Source organism: Oncorhynchus masou, chromosome 32 (genome assembly GCF_036934945.1).
Source record: "Oncorhynchus masou masou isolate Uvic2021 chromosome 32, UVic_Omas_1.1, whole genome shotgun sequence".
NCBI classification, from domain to species: Eukaryota; Metazoa; Chordata; class Actinopteri; order Salmoniformes; family Salmonidae; genus Oncorhynchus; species Oncorhynchus masou.
Window position 1 is genome coordinate 60,506,651 of NC_088243.1, and position 20,526 is coordinate 60,527,176.

A 20,526-nucleotide genomic window follows, 5' to 3' on the forward strand; every position below is an offset into this window, starting at 1 on the left:
TAACCTGAAAGGCTGTCAGCAAGGAAGAAGCCACTGCTCCAAAACCACCATAAAAAAGACAGACTACGGTTTGCTACAAAGATCGTACTTTTTGGAGAAATGTACTCTGGTCTGATGAAACAAAAATAGAACTGTTTGGCCATAATGACCATCGTTATGTTTGGAGGAAAAAGGGTGAGGCTTGCAAGCTGAAGAACACCATCCCAACCGTGAAGCACGGGGGTGGCAGCATCATGTTGTGGGGGTGCTTTGCTGCAGGAGGGACTGATGCACTTCACAAAATAGATGGCATCATGAGGAAAGACAATTACGTGGATATATTGAAGCAACATCTCAAGACATCAGTCAGGAAGTTAAAGCTTGGTCGCAAATGGGTCTTCCAAATGTACTCCCAAGCATACTTCCAGAGTTGTGGCAAAATGGCTTAAGGACAACAAAGTCAAGGTATTGGAGTGGCCATCACAAAGCCATGACCTCAATCCTATCAAAAATATGTGGGCAGAACTGAAAAAGCGTGTGCGAGCAAGGAGGCCTACAAATCTAACTTAGTTACACCAGCTGTGTCAGGAGGAATGCGTCAAAATTCACCCAACTTATTGTGGGAAGCTTGTGGAAGGCCATCTGAAACGTTTGACCCAAGTTAAACAATTTAAAGGCAATGCTACCAAATACTAATTGAGTTTATGTCGACTTCTGACCCACTGGGAATGTGATGAAATAAATAAAAGCTGAAATAAATCATTCTCTCTACTATTATTCTAACATTTCACATTCTTAAAATAAAGTGGTGATCCTAACTGACCTAAGAGAGGGAATTTTTACTAGGATTAAATGTCAGGAATTGTGAAAAACTGAGTTTAAATGTATTTGGCTGAGGTGTATGTAAACTTCCGACTTCAACTGTATTCATTTGTGGATGTCCATCATCCATTTCATATGATATGTTACGAACTACAATCATATGGTGTTTATGAATTAGCAAAACAAACAACCGGGTGGTAGCCCGGTTACTCAACCCTGCACTTTAGAGGCTCCTGCCCTTCATACATAGACATGGAATGACTGGTCACTTTCGTACTGAAAGGGTGATACCTAGTCAGTTGAACAGCTGAATGCATTCAATTGAAATGTGTCTTACGCAGCCCCCTACCTTCCTGAATCAGAGGGCTGCCATATTTGACATCCACGGGGAACAGTGGGTTTACTGCCTTGCTCAGAGGCAGAATGACAGATTTTTACCTTGTCAGCTCGGGGATTCGATCCAGCAACCTTTCGGTTACTGGCCCAACGCTCTAACCACTAGAACACTAGTCACTTTAATAATGTTTACCTACTGCTTTACTCATTTCATATGTACATGCTGTATTCTATTCTGCTGTATTTTAGTCAATGCCAGTCCGACATTGCTCGTCCTAATATTTACATATTTCTTAACTGCATTCTTTTGCTTTAGATTTGTGTATATTGTTGTGAATTGTTAGATATTACTAGGAACACAAGCATTTCACGACACCCACAATAACATATTCTAGATATGTGTATGTGACCAATAAAATTTGATTTGAATAGGTTACAAATTTGTTAAACATACAACATGCTACAAATTTGTAAAATGTATGATATGCTACAAATTCCAATTTGTTGTGGCTAACGATAGCTAGGTGGCTTACACTAACGTTGGGTTTAGGGGTTAGGGTTAAGGTCAGGGTTAAGGTTAGGAGTTGGGTTAAATGGTTAAGGTCAGCGTTAGGGTCAGCTAAAAGGGTAGTGGCGTGGATCAGAAAACCAGTTAGTAGCTTGTGTGACTCCCATTTGCCTCATCCAGCGCGACACATCTCCTTCGTATAAAGTTGATCAGGCTGTTGATTGTGGCCTGCGGAATGTTGTCCCGCACCTCTTCACTGGCTGTGCGAAGTTGCTAGATATTGGTGGGAACTGGAACATTCTGTCGTACACGTTGATCCAGAGCATCTCAAACATGTTCAATGGGTGACATGTCTGGCGAGTATGCAGGCTATGGAGGAACTGGGACATTTACAGGAATTGTGTACAGATCCTTGCGACATGGGGCCGTGCACATTGCTTGTCGAGGGATGAAAGAACTGCAGAAGATGTCTTTTTCCAAGTTGTTCCATTACACGATGTGCTATAGACACCTCTGATTATTCACATTTAAGGGTTCATACACATTTTCCATGACTTCACCACATTTTCATGACTATTATAGCCAGTGATAGAAAAAGTAGCCAATTGTCATACTTACCCTAATACCCTAATAGAGAATGACTCAAGTAAATGTCACCCAGTAAAATACTACTAGAGTAAAAGTTTAAAAGTGTTTGGTTTTAAATATACTTTAGTATCAAAAGTAAAAGTATAAATCATTTCAAATTCCTTATATTAAGCAAAACAGACAGCACGATTTTCTTGTTTTTTTATTTATTTAATGATAGCCAGGGGCACACTCCAACACTCAGAAATAATTTACAAACAAAGCATTTGTGTTTAGTGAGTCTGCCAGATGAGATGCAGTAGGGATGACCAGGGATTTTCCCTTTAGGTGTGTGAATTAGAACATTTTCCTGTCCTGCTAAGCATTCAAAATGTAACGAGTACTTTTGGGCATCAGGTCAAATGTATGGAGTAGAAAGTACATTATTTATAAGATCACAAGGCGAGACCCAGGTGCAGACACGGGAGGCAGATGGTTAGAGTCCAAGATGTTTATTAACAATCCAAAAGGGGTATGCAAGAGAATGGTCGTGGACAGGCAAAAGGTCAAAACCAGTTCAGAGATACAGAGGTACAGAATGGAAGGCAGGCTTGAAGTCAGGGAAGGCAGGCTCAAGGTCAGGGCAGGCAGGAATGGAGTCCAGAAAACAGGCAAAGGTCAAAACCGGGAGGACTAGTAGAAGAGAATAGAAAATTAAGAGCACGGGAAAAACACGCTGGTTGACTTGAACATACAAGACAAACTGGCACAGAGAGACAGGAAACACAGGGATAAATACACTGGCACAGAGAGACAGGAAACACAGGGATAGATACACTGGTACAGAGAGACAGGAAACACAGGGATAAATACACTGGCACAGAGAGACAGGAAACACAGGGATAAATACACTGGCACAGAGAGACAGGAAACACAGGGATAAATACACTCGCACAGAGAGACAGGAAACACATGGATAAATACACTGGTACAGAGAGACAGGAAACAGGGATAAATACACTGGCACAAAGAGACAGGAAACACAAGGATAAATACACTGGCACAGAGAGACAGGAAACAAGGATAAATACACTGGTACAGAGAGACAGGAAACAGGGATAAATACACTGGCACAGAGAGACAGGAAACACAGGGATAAATACACTAGTACAGCGAGACATGAAATACAGGGATAAATACACTGGCACAGAGAGACAGGAAACCGGGATAAATACACTGGCACAGAGAGACAGGAAACAGGGATAAATACACTGGCACAGAGAGACAGGAAACAGGGATAAATACACTAGTACAGCGAGACAGGAAACCGGGATAAATACACTGGCACAGAGGGACAGGAAACACATGGATAAATACACTGGTACAGAGAGACAGGAAACAGGGATAAATACACTGGCACAAAGAGACAGGAAACACAAGGATAAATACACTGGCACAGAGAGACAGGAAACAAGGATAAATACACTGGTACAGAGAGACAGGAAACAGGGATAAATACACTGGCACAGAGAGACAGGAAACACAGGGATAAATACACTAGTACAGCGAGACAGGAAATACAGGGATAAATTCACTGGCACAGAGAGACAGGAAACCGGGATAAATACACTGGCACAGAGAGACAGGAAACAGGGATAAATACACTAGTACAGCGAGACAGGAAACCGGGATAAATACACTGGCACAGAGGGACAGGAAACCGGGATAAATACACTGGCACAGAGAGACAGGAAACCGGGATAAATACACTGGCACAGAGAGACAGGAAACAGGGATAAATACACTGGCACAGAGGGACAGGAAACAGGGATAAATACACTGGCACAGAGAGACAGGAAACAGGGATAAATACACTGGCATAGAGAGACAGGAAACCGGGATAAATACACTGGCACAGAGAGACAGGAAACAGGGATAAATACACTGGCACAGAGAGACAGGAAACAGGGATAAATACACTGGCACAGAGAGACAGGAAACCGGGATAAATACACTGGCACAGAGAGACAGGAAACAGGGATAAATACACTGGCACAGAGAGACAGGAAACAGGGATAAATACACTGGCACAGAGAGACAGGAAACAGGGATAAATACACTGGCACAGAGAGACAGGAAACAGGGATAAATACACTGGCACAGAGAGACAGGAAACCGGGATAAATACACTGGCACAGAGAGACAGGAAACAGGGATAAATACACTGGCACAGAGAGACAGGAAACAGGGATAAATACACCAGGGAAAATAAGCGACACCTGCAGGGGGTGAAGACAATTACAAGGACAGGTGAAAGATCAGGGTGTGACATTATTTTCTTTAGGAATGTAGTGGAGTATAATTAGTCAAAAATATAAATAGTAAAGTACAGATACCTCAAAAAACTACTTAATAGTACTTTAAAGTATTTTTACTTAAGTACTTTACATCACTGATTATAGCCTGTGTGAAAAACATAACATACGTGAACATAATTGATACTGGAAGGCTGCTGTGTCTGATCCCACATGGGCCTACCATCTCCTGCCATTGTGCACTTGATCAAGGCACTTAAATGTGGTCAACCCAGCATCTGGAGAGCTCCTTCGTGTGCAGGCTTGGCTTTTGATCCAGTCCTGAAACACCCAATTCTGCATATTAACGTCCTGTTGAGCAACTGCTCTTTCGGGTACAATGTGGTTAGACCAGGGCTTGAACAAAAGCCTGCACACTCAGTAGCTATCCTGGAGGACATAAAACATTGGGTAACAAACCAAATACTTTTGTCTTTATTAAATGATTCCCTAATTCAATGAATCAGGGATCAAATGGATAAGGTAGGCTACATCAAAAGCTAGGTATCTAACTAAACATGTTTATATGTAAGGCTCAAGTATTAATGTTTCAGGGGAGATCTATGCACAGCAAGTTCTTTGTCAATTAAGCTTTCCTTAGAATATGTGTAAAGGAAAACTCCACCCAACAACTATATTTTGTTATTTCTTTCATTAGTCCATTGTTGACATAGTCCCAAAATGTTTTGCTTGTCAGCAATCAAGTTTTCAATTTATGTAACGTTCAAAATACAGAAATCATCCCTGTATGATGCATTTTTTGATGCAAAACACAGCAACAGTGGACGAATCAACAATGGAACAATGTAACAAATACCAAAAAATCATTTTGGATGGAGTTTTCCATGGCTACTGTTTAATAGGGGGGAATCCCAGCTTTCCAAAAGTCCAGATTTATTTAGGCTATCTACAGTGCCGGCGAAAAGGCGACAGCTACATTGATGCCTAGTTAGCTAGTTAACTAGCAAGACAACTGTTACAAGTTAGCTTTTGAATTGGCTATGTTGTTAGTCTGTTGTACTTTCATTATCTGAAATGTCACGCCCTCTCTTCTCGGACAGCGGTACTCGAACCAGCACACACGTAGACATGCACTGAAGAGTCATACTGATAATGGTAGATATGTCGATTTTAATGTGATTGATATTATTTCACATTTCAGTGTGCCTTCATGAATTACATTAAATTATTAAACAAATGTCCATGACTTTTCATGACAGTAGGCTGTTTGAGATTGTGCAGATTGAAAATGTGCCAACCTGAATTCGGGTGATGCTCTGCTTTCAGCTCATGAAACATGGGAACAACACTTTGTGTTCTGTTGTGTTCATATTTGTGTTCAGTGAAGTTGACATTTGTAAAGTTCTCTCTTTCATCTCTGCTTCTCTCAAGCAGCAAGGACGTTTAGGGACCGGGGAAAAAATGCAAATCTTTGGGTTCCCCTGGAGGTCGGGGCCCCACAGATAGCAAATAATCAAATAATCAGCCAAACATTTCTCTCAGCCATTATGGCAAAATGTGTAGAAGAGCAGGAAATTAGCTCAGGGATTTTTGAAAGTTGGGACAATCCTTATCCGAAAGGGAAACTTTATTTTCTAAATAGAAAAATATGAATTTTGTTGCATTATTTGATCTTAAAATGTAATTAAGTAGGTGAATGTAGGTGCATTTTATAAGGGATTTAAAAAAATATTATTCATTTCCATGTCGGCTGTATGCCTGGAAATGCCCTTGTCTGGAGCAAAGGTTCGCAATTTCAAACTTTCAAAATAGTGTTTAAATTTTTAAAAAATGGCAATAATGGACATGAACTGAACAATCATCATGTATACTGTAGTTTCTTGCAATAGCCCTCTGTGACTTTAACGAATATTTATCTCAAAACTTTCATAAAAGATGTGTCCGACGATTTGATCAACTCCTTCAGACCCTTAATTAATCAGGAAGCATAAGGACCCTTTATTCATGTCCTCATTCCATGTACTGTAATGCAACAAGAACCCTCATGGACTGTAAAGTTCTCTACATTTGATAGATTTAAACAAACAATATTGGAATCACCATGGTCACAACCATAACTTGTCAACTCCATCTCCCTTATAGATTCAAATACAATATGAATTTTGGTTCAAATATGTTGTTACATTTATTTAGGTTTAAGAGTCATAAAGCAAATGAGGAAAAACTTGATTGCTACTGTGTATACCACTTGAATGAAGAACAAAAAAAATGAATTTTTGTCAAATTCGTAAAACATGAACTCCGTAAGATTTTTGTCTAAAAAGATCTGATACAATGGATGTTTTTATTGGGGATTTTCAAATGAATAATTTTTCCATATTTTGCAAATGTTTTGTATTGAACTTTTATTTTCAGAGGCAAAAACATGTCTGTTTTGAGTATCGGTTGTCAACTCTGTCAGTGGCTTGTCATCTCCGTCATCCCCCATCTAAATCCTATAAAAATATGCCAAAATTCTAATGAAATTAGCACTGGATAATTTAATAGTGCTATAAAACAAAACAAAAATCAATTTGGAGATTTGTATTACATATTTGAATCATCTAAATGTTAGAATTTAAAAAAGGCCTTTAAACAAACACTTGTTGGACATTAATTGTTCAAATGAAATGCCTTTCATGGTGTTTGACAGAGTTGACATTCATTAATTTAGTTGCATTTGATGAAGATTTAAATAATTAAGAGGTTTCTTTACATGGTGTGATAGCTGCTACTTTGGTCTATCAAAATATATATTTAAAATCCTTTTAATATTAAGACACATATTTGTGGAGTTTCACATCTTTCAAGACACCCTGAGCTGTAAAACACCAACATTTGTCTCAGTTTCATGGAAAAATGTCTAACATAGATGCAAAAGAAAAGCACACCTATTTAGGCGAGGTGCTGGCTAGAGGAATAGAACACTTGACAAATTAAAGGAGAGCTGCACACTCTAGTAGCTCAGATTTTTTAAACGCGTAACATAGCATGAGGTTAGCTATAAAACTGCACATTTTTCTCTCTGACCCATGGCAAAAAAATATACACAATTCATTTGGCCCCAACCAAACTGCACTACGCCTCTGGTCCAGATTTCAGTTAATATTAAATTCAACCCATCTGAACAGTACAATTCCGTTGATGTGATATATTTGTCTCCCGTCTTGTGACTTGTCAAATTTGTAGGCCTATAGCGCCTCACAGTCTTCCCACATAACATCTTTCCCAAACATTAGGCTGTTGTTCTGGCTCACAGTTTTCTTTATTTTCAACTCTCCATTTCACAGCTTTTCTCTTATTGAATTAAACTCCATTGTCCTTTTTGCCTCAGTGGATCAACATGAACTTTTCTTGCCCAAGTTTCCAAAAGCATTTGGCCATTGGTGTGTATATGGCGCGCGGGCAGTTAGGGCCTAAAGCTTAGGCTTACTCACTAACGCCAGATACACAATAATGAAAGAAAAGCCTCAATGTAGCCTATAGATATGAATTGCTTTATTTTCTCTTTATTCAACCCGCCCTTCATCCACACAATATTTCATGACCCTAAATACACCCACCCCGCGGTTATTATGCGTCAACCTGTGCATCCCTACCCCCCCCCCCCCCCACACACACACACACACACATGAAAACATGCATTTACACACAGTTGAATTACCACCTCACATGTCATTCAGTTCCGTAGCTTGACAGAAACTTAAATATGTTGTTCAGTGTGTGTGCGTGCGTGTGTGTGAGTGTTGCTGTGTGTGTGTTTCATTTGAATGCCCCCAAGGACCAATAAGTGAATCTGCCAAAGAAAAAATCATGATAATTCTATAAAAATCAATCTTGGGGCGTTTTGTGATTATGATTATTTATTTGAGCCCACAGTACAGTCGGCTCCAGAATAAACGCCACTATCGATCACTTATAAGATATGAAAACACCTACTGGCCTCACATCACTCCTACCTGTCTCTCACCTACTTTCTCTCGCCATCTTTCTCCCTCCCTCTTGCCCTTTTCCTCTCTCTAATGCCGCATTCATAACCAAGTGGGAAGGTGGTAATTACCAGTTACGAATACCAGTTGGATGCGTCAGGTGCTTTGAACTCATTGAGAAACGTTGATTGGCTATTGGCCAACAAGCTGCATGAACCATAAACTAAAAGTAAACCATATTAATAGATTGAGTTTTATAAATAATGTTTGGTTGTTACATTTAACTGCCGAAAGTATTGTTATCGAGGTAATTTCTTCACTCAGTGATGTCAGAGGTCAGCATGTCAGACTAGTTTTCCACTGGTAATTATGAGTTTGAGGGGAGTTCTAATTGATTTTTACCAGTTGTATGTGAATATCATGTAAATGTAAATATCACCTTCCCACTTGGTTATGAACGCAACATCAGTCTCCCTATGCACCCAACCCAACCCAACCCAACCCAGCCCAACCCAGCCCAACCCAACCAAGCCCAACCCAGCCCAACCCAACCAAGCCCAACCCAGCCCAGCCCAGCCCAACCCAACCAAGCCCAACCCAGCCCAACCCAACCAAGCCCAACCCAGCCCAACCCAACCAAGCCCAACCCAGCCCAACCCAACCAAGCCCAACCCAACCAAGCCCAACCCAGCCCAACCCAGCCCAACCCAACCTAGCCCAACCCAGCACAGCCCAACCCAACCTAGCCCAACCCAGCCAGCCCAGCCCGACCCAACCCAGCCCAACCCAACCAAGCCCAACCCAGCCCAACCCAGCCCAACCTGACCCAACCCAACCCAGCCCAACCCGACCCAACCAAGCCCAACCCAGCCCAACCCAGCCCAACCCAGCCCAACCCAACCTAGCCCAACCCTGCACAGCCCAACCCAGCCCAACCCAACCCAACCTAGCCCAACCCAGCCCAACCCAGCCCAACCCAACCCAACCCAGCCCAACCCAACCCAACCCAACCCAGCCCAACCCGACCCAACCAAGCCCAACCCAGCCCAACCCAGCCCAACCCAACCTAGCCCAACCCAGCACAGCCCAACCCAGCCCAACCCAACCTAGCCCAACCCAGCCCAACCCAGCCCAACCCAACCCAACCCAACCCAGCCCAACCCAACCCAACCCAACCCAACCCAACCCAGCCCAGCCCAGCTAGCCCAACCCAGCCAGCCCAGCCCAACCTAACCTAGCCCAACCCAACCCAGCCCAACCCAGCCCAACCCATCACAGCCCAACCCAGCTCAGCCCAACCAAGCCCAACCCAACCCAGCCCTACCCAGCCTAGCCTAGCCCAACCCAGCCCAACCCAGCCCATCCCAGCCCAGCCCATCCCAGCCCAACCCAGCCCAACCCAGCCTAACCCAGCCCAACCCAACCTAGCCCAACCCAGCCCAACCCAACCCAGCCCAGCCCAGCCTAACCCAGCCCAGCCTAACCCAGCCCAGCCTAACCCAGCCCAGCCCAATCCAGTCTTGCATAGCTACACGAATCACCAGTTATTTATCAAATCGCCATAACATAAGTGACAACAAGCCTGTCCTCCTTTCCTCCCTATCACGAAACAACCCTGATCTATCATTAGGAGAGGGAGGGAGAGAGTGTGAGAGAAATAATGAGCAAGAGAGTAAAGTGTAAAATTAGAGAGCAGGCTTTAGATTCATCAGAAAGAGGAGAGCAATGAAGAGAGGAAAGAGAAAGGCAAAGGAAGAGTTGGAGTGTTGGAGTGTTGGCTATTGAATATTGGAGAGGAGAACAGAGGTACAGTAGGGAACAGAGCGATAGTGATAAAAAAAGAGTGATGACCAGCGAGGAAAGAGATGTAATTATGAATTATTTACATGCATGAGGGATTTACAGTATGTCAGCTGCTCAGATATCGACCCTGCACCTCACCCCCTCTCTCTTGGTCCAAATCCCTCTCCCTCATCCCTCATCCCTCTCTCTCTTCTCTTGTACACTTTCCTCTCACCCCTCCTCCTCCACCCTCTTACCTTCCTTCTTCTCAGCTCTCTCTCCTTCCTCTCAACTCACCTCATCTGATCTCTCTCCTTCCCGCTTCACCTCCTATCTAGCCTCCTCTAACCCTCACCTCCTATCTACCCTCTTCTAACCCTCACCTCCTATCTACCCCCCTCCAACCCTCCTCTCACCTCCTATCTACACACCTTTAACCTTCACCTCCTATCTACCCTCCTCTAACCCTCACCTCCTATCTACCCTCCTCCAACCCTCACCTCCTATCTACCCTCCTCTAACCCTCACCCCCTATCTACCCTCCTCTAACCCTCACCTCCTATCTACCCTCCTCTAACCCTCACCTATCTACCCTCCTCTAACCCTCACCTCCCATCTACCCTCTTCCAACCCTCACCTCCTATCTACCCTCCTCCAACCCTCCTCTCACCTCCTATCTACCCTCCTCCAACCCTCACCTCCTATCCAGCCTCCTCCAACCCCCACCCCCTATCTACCCTCCTCTAACCCTCAGCTCCTATCTACCCTCTTCTAATCCTCACCTCCCATCAACCCTCTTCCAACCCTCACCTCCTATCTATCCTCCTCCAACCCTCCTCTCACCTCCTATCTACCCTCCTCCAACCCTCCTCTCACCTACTATCTACACACCTTTAACCCTCACCTCCTATCTACCCTCCTCCAACCCTCACCTCCTATCCAGCCTCTTCCAACCCTCACCTCCTATCTACCCTCCTCCAACCCTCCTCTCACCTCCTATCTACACACCTATAACCCTCACCTCCTATCTACCCTCCTCCAACCCTCACCTCCTATCCAGCCTCCTCCAACCCTCACCCCTATCTACCCTCCTCTAACCCTCACCTCCTATCTACCCTCCTCTAACCCTCACCTCCCATCTACCCTCTTCCAACCCTCACCTCCTATCTATCCTCCTCCAACCCTCCTCTCACCTCCTATCTACACACCTTTAACCCTCACCTCCTATCTACCCTCCTCCAACCCTCACCCCCTATCTACCCTCCTCTAACCCTCACCCCCTATCTACCCTCCTCTAACCCTCACCTCCTATCTACCCTCATCTAACCCTCACCTCCTATCTACCCTCCTCCAACCCTCACCTCCTATCTACCCTCCTCCAACCCTCACCTCCTATCTACCCTCCTCTAACCCTCCTCTCACCTCCTATCTACCCTCCTCCAACCCTCACCCCTATCTACCCTCCTCTAACCCTCACCTCCTATCTACCCTCTTCTAACCCTCACCTCCTATCTACCCTCCTCCAACCCTCACCTCCTATCTACCCTCCTCTAACCCTCACCTCCTATCTACCCTCCTCCAACCCTCCTCTCACCTCCTATCTACACACCTTTAACCCACACCTCCTATCTACCCTCCTCTAACCATCACCCCCTATCTACCCTCCTCTAACCATCACCCCCTATCTACCCTCCTCCAAACCCTCACCTCCTATCTACCCTCCTCCAACCCTCACCCCCTATCTACCCTCCTCTAACCCTCACCCCCTATCTACCCTCCTCTAACCCTCACCTCCTATCTACCCTCATCTAACCCTCACCTCCTATCTACCCTCCTCCAACCCTCACCTCCTATCTACCCTCCTCCAACCCTCACCTCCTATCTACCCTCCTCTAACCCTCCTCTCACCTCCTATCTACCCTCCTCCAACCCTCACCCCTATCTACCCTCCTCTAACCCTCACCTCCTATCTACCCTCTTCTAACCCTCACCTCCTATCTACCCTCCTCCAACCCTCACCTCCTATCTACCCTCCTCTAACCCTCACCTCCTATCTACCCTCCTCCAACCCTCCTCTCACCTCCTATCTACACACCTTTAACCCACACCTCCTATCTACCCTCCTCTAACCATCACCCCCTATCTACCCTCCTCTAACCATCACCCCCTATCTACCCTCCTCCAAACCCTCACCTCCTATCTACCCTCTCCTCTAACCCTCACCTCCTATCTACCCTCCTCTAACCCTCACCTCCTATCTACCCTCCTCTAACCCTCACCTCCTATCTACCCTCCTCTAACACTCCTCTCACCCCCTATCTACCCTCCTCCAACCCTCCTCTCACCTCCTATCTACACACTTTTAACCCACACCTCCTATCTACCCTCCTCTAACCATCACCCCCTATCTACCCTCCTCTAACCATAACCCCCTATCTACCCTCCTCCAAACCCTCACCTCCTATCTACCCTCCTCTAACCCTCCTCTCACCTCCTATCTACCCTCCTCTAACCCTCCTCTCACCTCCTATCTACCCTCCTCTAACCCTCACCTCCTATCTACCCTCCTCCAACCCTCCTCTCACCTCCTATCTACACACCTTTAACCCACACCTCCTATCTACCCTCCTCTAACCATCACCCCCTATCTACCCTCCTCCAAACCCTCACCCCCTATCTACCCTCCTCCAAACCCTCACCTCCTATCTACCCTCCTCCAACCCTCACCTCCTATCTACCCTCCTCCAACCCTCACCTCCTATCTACCCTCCTCCAACCCTCACCTCCTATCTACCCTCCTCCAAACCCTCACCTCCTATCTACCCTCCTCCAAACCCTCACCTCCTATCTACCCTCCTCCAAACCCTCACCTACTATCTACCCTCTTCTAACCCTCACCTCCTATCTACCCTCCTCCAACCCTCACCTCCTATCTACCCTCCTCTAACCCTCACCTCCTATCTACCCTCCTCTAACCCTCCCCTCCTTTCTTGCTAGCTCTCCCTTCTCTCTGCACTTACCTAATCTCTGATGAGAACTAGACAACGAGAAGAGAGAGTGAACTATGAAGAGAGAGATGAAAGGGATACAAGGAAGGGGGAGAAAGAAGTGTAGTGCCTAACATTTTAATTTGCTTGTTTGTGAGTGATTAACTATATTTCGTTCACCGTCATGTTGCTGGGGGAATTTAGAATTCTATTGGGAATGCTCTGACTGGGAGATGTAGAGCATGGTCATAGAGAAAGGAAGAGAGATAGAAAGAGAGAGAGAGAGAGAGAGAGAGAGAGAGAGAGATGCAGATAGAGAGTTGGACACTGATAGAGAGAGACATGATAAACAGGTCCTCCCTCAGGAGAGATTTCAGGTCTATCTGAAGTTAACGGATAGGACAAAGAAGGGGAGAGAGAGAGAGAGGTAGAGGTAGAGAAAGAGAGAGAGAGAGAGAGGGAGGACAAATCGATGGCGGTAGAGCGAGAGAGAGATACAGTAAAAAGGACAGATAGGCAGTAAGACTTGGCAGATTGAGAGAGGGAAAGAGAAGACACTTATGTACAGAAGGGTACTGGTCTAAATGTTGTGCTGGCACACCTGGGAACTTGAAAGCCACTGACGTCGCTAAAACAAACGACAGACCATAAATAAGATGTTGGGTTATTAACAGAGTGAGCAGAGTAGCAGCTGGTGAGGCGTAGCCAGGCCAGACGGGCCGGACAAAAGACACTGCTGCTCTGTCCTGTACCAGCACATGCTCCCAACACACACACACACACACACACACACACACACACACACACACACACACACACACACACACACACACACACACACACACACACACACACACACACACACACACACACACACACACACACACACACACACACACACACACAGCAGCTGGAGGGAGAGAGGGATGGCAAGAGGAAGAGGAGACGGGCATGGAGAGAGGGAGAGAAGGAGCACACAGTGCATTCGGAAAGTATTCAGACCCATTGCCTTTTTCCACATTTTGTTAAGTTACAGCCTTATTCTAAAATGGATGACATTTATTTTTCCCTCATCTATCTACACACAATACCCCACAATGACAAAGGGAAAACAGGTTTTTACACATTTTTGCACATTCACTAAAAATAAAAACAGAAATAGCTTACTTACATAAGTATTCAAACCCAATGCTAGGAGACTCGAAATTGAGCTCAGGTTTATTCAATTGATTGGACATGATTTGGTAAGGCACACACCTGTCTATTTAAGGTCACACAGTTAACGGTGCATGTCAGAGCAAAAGCTATGTGCTCGAAGGAATTGTCAGTAGAGCCCTGAGAAAGAATTGTGTCGAGGCACAGATCTGGTGAAGGGTACCAAAATATTTTGGCAGCATTGAAGGTCCCTAAGAACGCAGTGGCCTCCAACATTCTTAAATGGTACAAGTTTGGAACCACCAAGACTCTTCCTAGAGCTGGCCTCCCGGCCAAACTGAGCAATCGGGGGAGAAGGTCCTTGGTCAGGGAAGTGACCTTCCAACAGGACAACGACCCTAAGCACACAGCCAAGACATCGCAGGAGTGGCTTTGGAACAAGTCTCGGAATGTCCTTGAGTGGCCCAGCCAGGGCCCAGCCAGAGCCCGGACTTGAACCCGATCGAACATCTCTGGTGAGACCAGAAAATAGCTGAAAATAACCTGACAGGGGAAGATCTGCAAAGAAGAATGGGAGAAACTCCCCAAATACAGGTGTGCCACACTTGAAGTGTCATACCCTTGAAAACTCTAGGCTGAAACCGCTGTCAAAGGTGCTTCAACAAAGTACTGAGTAAAGTGTCTGAATACTTATGTAAAATGTTAACATTTTGTATAAATCTAAAGACCTGTTTTGCTTTGTCATTATGTGGTATTGTGTATAGATTAATGAGGATCATTATTTTTTAAAGTCACTAATTACATACTGATACAGCAGGCTGTAAATTAACAAAATGTGGAAAAAGACAAAGGGGTCTGAATAATTTCACTGTATGTGAGAGAGGAGCCACTGAGAGAGAGGGAGACCGGGAGTGAGGAAACTAGAATAATATTTGGCCCTAAACAGAGGGGCAGAAAACCTGACCACTGTGACTGACCCAGAATTAAGGAAAGCTTTGACTATGTACAGACTCGGTGAGCATAGCCTTGGTTGTTGTAGGCAGACGTGGCTCTCAAGAGAAGACAGGCTATGTGCGTGCACATAGAGAGAGAGGGAGACACACCCAGAGAGACAGAGAGAGACAGAGACAGAGAGAGAGAGAGACAGAGAGACAGAGAGAGAGAGAGAGACAGAGACAGAGAGAGAGAGAGAATGTGTGAGAGATGGAGGAAGAGAATGAGGGTTAAGGGGGGGATGAGGCGGAGGAGAGGATGGCAGGATGGGAGTTGCAATTAAGTTGAAGAAGGGAGGATGAGATGATGGTAGAAGAAGCCGGGGGAGGAATAGAAGAGAGGAAGAGAGGGGTGAGAGATAGAGAGGTAATGAGGGGGGGGCAAGAGAGAGGAACAAGAGCAACACTCATTAAGAATAAAGGCTCCATTAGCCAGCAAACTGGGGCGGGGGGGTAAGTATAATGAAGGGACATAAAGTTATGCCACAGCGATAGGCAGTGGACACACACACACACACATGTACGTTCACACACACACACACACACGTACGTTCACACACACACACACACACACACACACACACACACACACACACACACACACACACACACACACACACACACACACACACACACACACACACACACACACACACACACACACACACACACACTTCTGGATCTTACCGCAGCAATTCATAGTCACTAATTACATACTGATACAGCAAACAGTAAAGACCGAATGTCTTAACGCTGATGAAAAGCCAATGTGAGGATGATTTTGTTGTATGTGTGTGTGTGTGTGTGTGTGTGTGTGTGTGTGTGTGTGTGTGAGCCCAGAGAAGCAATGGGTGTGTTCACTTCACAACCACTGCAGCCAGCCAGAAGAGCACAACGGTGATGCGCAAAATGAACGATCTGTAACGATAACAATACGTTTACACCTGTAGACAGACCCCGCGTGCTTCCTGAGAGAAATCGATAAGGAAGACCATATTATTGTAGTTGTATCATTTACTGCGTACAAAATGCACCGCCACAGCCAATCAAATGAGCTTTATTTCGCACCACCAACAAACTCCTGCAAATACCCTGCAGCTCAGCACTCCATACATTAGTGCATCTTGGTAGAATTCAGCCAGTTGGTTTGTGCATGTGGATGGAAATAAACATCTCAGGTGTGAATACAGATCCTGATAGCTGGAGAGTCCCACGGTGTGTGTGGCTGTGTTGTAATGCAGTGTGTGTGTCTGTGTTGTAATGCAGTGTGTAATGCAGTGTGCATTTTCCTTATTAGGCCATTTAACCCATGTGACCCTGTAATGCTGCAGGACGCAGTCTGTGGGGAGTGGAGACTGAATCTCATCACTCCCAATAGAAGCCATTTAGACGGAGTAGAATGAGTCGTTCTGTACCACCCAGAGACAGATGCCGTTTCTCCATCCATTTTTGAATGAAATCCAACTTTATCTGCCCGGCTATTCACAGCCACCCCAATCTCTGACTGCAGTCTCAGCTATTCAGAGAGTACATATCTCTCCATTTCAAACCGATGGAGAGAAACAAAGAGAGAGAGAGACAGACAGAGAGAGAGAGAGAGAGAGAGAGTGAGCTAGAGAGAGCTAGAGAGAGCTAGAGAGAGAGCGAGAGAGAGAGCTAGAGAGAGAGCTAGAGAGACAAAGAGCTAGAGAGCTAGAGAGAGAGCTAGAGAGAGAGAGCTAGAGAGAGAGAGAGAGAGCTAGAGGGAGAGAGCTAGAGAGAGAGAGTTCTGTATGTGGGATGTTTTCTGTTAATTTTTATTGTTTATTTCACTTTATATATTATCTACCTCACTTGCTTTGGCAATGTTAACACATGTTTCCCATGCCAATAAAGCCCTTGAATTGAATTGAATTGAGAGTGAGAGAGCGAGAGTGAGAGAGCGAGAGCGAGAGCTAGAGATAGAGAGAGAGAGAGAGAGGGAGCTAGAGAGAGAGAGCTAGAGAGAGAGAGAGAGAGAGAGAGAGCTAGAGAGAGAGATAGAGAGAGAGGACTACACTGCAAAGTAAGTGATCAAGGAAGCAGGTGTGTGTTCCTACAGACAGTCAGTATCACAATGCAGTTTATTTACTGCCTATAATAAGGCGGACAGATGCTTGCTTGCTTTAAAAGCTGATATGGAGCCAGATATGAGTTGTGCTTTCTTCTCCCCGCCAATGGCTGATGCCTGTGCAGTTCAGAGTAAGGTTTTTAACCAGCATTGATCTGATTAGGCTGCAGTCTTCCTTTGTTATCATCAGGGTCATAAATGTTTAAGGAGCATTAGGAAGCAGAAACGAGGCGGACGGAGGAGGGCTTAATGCTTAAATGACCATTACTGGATACCTCTCGCTCCATTTACAGATTAAAAGCTTTACTGGGTCTCCTGCTCTTCCATCTCTCTCCGTCTGAACACTCATCTGTCTGAGCAGACTCAGGAGGAAAAGTTTGTTGGGTTCCACAGGGAGGATGGAGGATAAGGTAGAGAGAGAGAGAGAGGAAGTGAGTGAGAGAGACCCTAGAAAAAAGGGAACAAGATTATTTTCAGGGTGGAAGATATTTTCCAGTTGAAGCCTTTTTTTGTCTGGGTCATTGGGTGAGATGAACTGTGTAATGCCAATGTGCACCACACACACATTCACGCACGCACTCATGCACACACGCTCGCACACATGCACGCACACACTCATGCACGCACACATGCACGCTCACACACATGCACGCACGCACACACGCATGAGCCATGTAATGCCCCCCCCCACACACACACACACACACACACACACAACCAGCCCAGGGGAAGAGTGATCACGAAGGAGCAGAGAGCAGGAGACCCATTTGCTCTGATTGGACACAATGGGAGAGAAACCTGTCTGATTATTTAATGGGTCTGTGATTGGTGCTCCTCTGATTCACAGACATTGTGCGTTTGCGTGCGTGTCGTGTGTTGGTGTGTGTGTGTGTGCGTCAGTGTGCGTGTGTGTGTGTGTGTGTGTGTGACCGCAGTGTTTGGTAGTCGCTAGTCGCTCTTTAATGATCTAATAGAGCACTGGAGCATGTAGAATTAAGGAGAATTCAGACGAAGCAGAAATACATCCCAATGATTTCATTAACCACACACTGACAACTGCCATTAAACCTGATGTAGTGTTTCAATTATCATCATCGTTGTCACTGCTTTGACACAATATCACCATGTCGCACCTGGGACAGAGAACTGGTGCATGTGAAGGGAATCTATAGGCCGTCTCAATGTGTTCATGAAATGTAGTGGACTATTGATAAAAGTACATTGGCTAAGTGCATCCTCTCTGCAATTCAAATATATATCCCAGTTCAAGTGCTTTTTCTTTACTTGCTCCTGTACATGGTCTAGTCAGCACATTCCCAACAGCTCCAAGGCATTTCATTTAAGGTCAACTGTACACATAAAGAAGAAGCAAAAGTAAGGAAATGTAAGATCATATATTTATTATATTCACTGATGTACACAGTGGTGGTGGGTGTCTCTCTGAACAGCAGATGGAGGAAAGCACAGAACACTACCAGATCAAGAGAACACTGGGCGGGGTGTGTACTGGAGGGGTCGGAACCGGTTCTGGGGGGGCCGAAGGTGGCCCTCTCATGGGGTACACAGGCATGCTTAAAGGGAAGTGGGATGAACAGAATGTTCATGGCATCAGTGTTTTGTCATCATGTTTTGTTTTGCATTCTTGAACGCCAGCAGAGCAGTTCTGTGACCGCGAACGGTCCTTCCTGTGACTGCCCATTGTCCGGAGCAACACACGGAAGATAGTGTGTGTGGGGGGGGGGGGGGGGAATCGGTCCACTCGGCGTTGCAGCATTCGGGAGAGTGAACAAGAAGGAAGAAAGGGTTTCATCATCATATTGTTGCTGTGCAGAGTAGTCAGGCAGTACAGTTCTGCTTGCTCAAGAATGTGCGTCTCATTTGCAGTCCCAGCGTGCGTCCTCTCCCCTTCTGAATACCCATCAGCCTATTCAGCCGACTACCTGCAGGAGGCACGGCCCACTGGGCGGGGGGGGGGGGGGCTCAAAATGACTGCTTCAACTCCGAAGGTGCTGGGATAGAAAAGGCTGAACATCTGAGCATTATTCAACACCATTTAGCAGGATTTGGTGCGACAGTGAACAGAGACGGAGATACAGCATCGCCATGGTTACGCAGAGTGACAAACAGACAGAGCTCAGTACAGGTGCAGCAGGAAAACTTTGTAACCCTTGAGCATCCTCTGAGTCTTCCATATGCTCCACAGCCATGTCCAACACACACACACACACACACACACACACACACACACACACACACACACACACACACACACACACACACACACACACACACACACGAAGTCATCCTGATGGCCGATATGCAGTCAATACAACATGGCACTGTTTGCGGTAATTACTGCGCGTATGCATAAACAACAACGTATACATCTGGCATAGGCATATTAATGAGTACATAGTACCACAGTTCTATAAATTAAAGATAGGTGATTATGAATGTGATAGCAGGGCAGGCAGGTAGACAGCACTGCACAGCTGGTTGTTCACACACAAAAACACAGCACACAGAAACATCCATTGAGCAGATGAAGTAATACAACCAACGAATGCGTGTCCCAGGTGTGGCGGCTATAGGAGCCGTTTAGGAAGGTTTGAGCTCAAATGGTGCCTTTTCCTGCTTTCGTTTTCTTGTGTATTTGTTTAAATGAATCTAATGGAAAGCGTCCTCCACTGTGTGTCCGGCTGCAGCAGCAGAGCTGAGGCTGTGCTACAGTAGAGTGCTGATGCTTTAGGACCTACAGAGTGTGAAATAGATCAGTAAGGCCAAGCCAAGCTACAGCACTTATTTTGCTATAAGCCTGCAGGTCATATCAGTTCTCTCTCTCTCTCTCTTCCTCTCTTTTTCTCCCACTTTGCTTTCCTCCAGTCTTCTCTCCCTGGACATGTTTCTCACAGAGTTGTGATCAGCGTGTGTCATTCTAGTTCCTTGTGTGCCTTTCTGTTGGTGCTGTTTTGTATCTCTGCCTGGCTGAGTCTCTCCACAGTGGGCGGTATAACTAAGCCAACAGT